This window comes from Apaloderma vittatum, unplaced genomic scaffold, assembly GCF_000703405.1.
Source record: "Apaloderma vittatum isolate BGI_N311 unplaced genomic scaffold, ASM70340v1 scaffold6076, whole genome shotgun sequence".
Classification (NCBI taxonomy): Eukaryota; Metazoa; Chordata; class Aves; order Trogoniformes; family Trogonidae; genus Apaloderma; species Apaloderma vittatum.
The window spans coordinates 29,480-29,799 of NW_009723286.1; the positions used below are offsets into that span (position 1 = coordinate 29,480).

General features: G+C 58.1%; 1 protein-coding gene across 1 annotated transcript in view; it reads left to right on the forward strand.

The window, feature by feature from the left end:
• Positions 1-320, forward strand: part of MMP24 (matrix metallopeptidase 24 (membrane-inserted)) — a gene marked incomplete at its 5' end in the record, with an annotated part of 32,438 nt that overhangs the window by 27,532 nt on the left and 4,586 nt on the right. The gene's annotated exons all lie outside the window — the stretch shown is intronic.

The following is a 320-nucleotide window of genomic DNA, read 5'->3' on the forward strand; positions in this document are numbered from 1 at the left end:
CGCTGACAAAGCTGTTGCACAGCGCTGGGCAGTAGCTGGTTTTGCCAGTAGCTGTGGTGTGGATTTAGTGTGAGAATAGTGCTGATCACACACTGATGGTTTAGTTGTTGCTCAGCAGTGCTTGACCTAACCCAAGGATTTTTCCATTCCCTGTGCTCTGCCAGAGAGGAGGTGCACAAGGAGCTGGGGGGCAGCACGGCCAGGAGAGCTGACCCGGAGCAGCCGGAGGGATATTGCACACCGTGGGATGTCAGGCTCAGGGTGCAAACTGAGAGGGCTGGCTGGGAGTGGGGATGACCGCGTGGGGGCTGGCTGGCTCA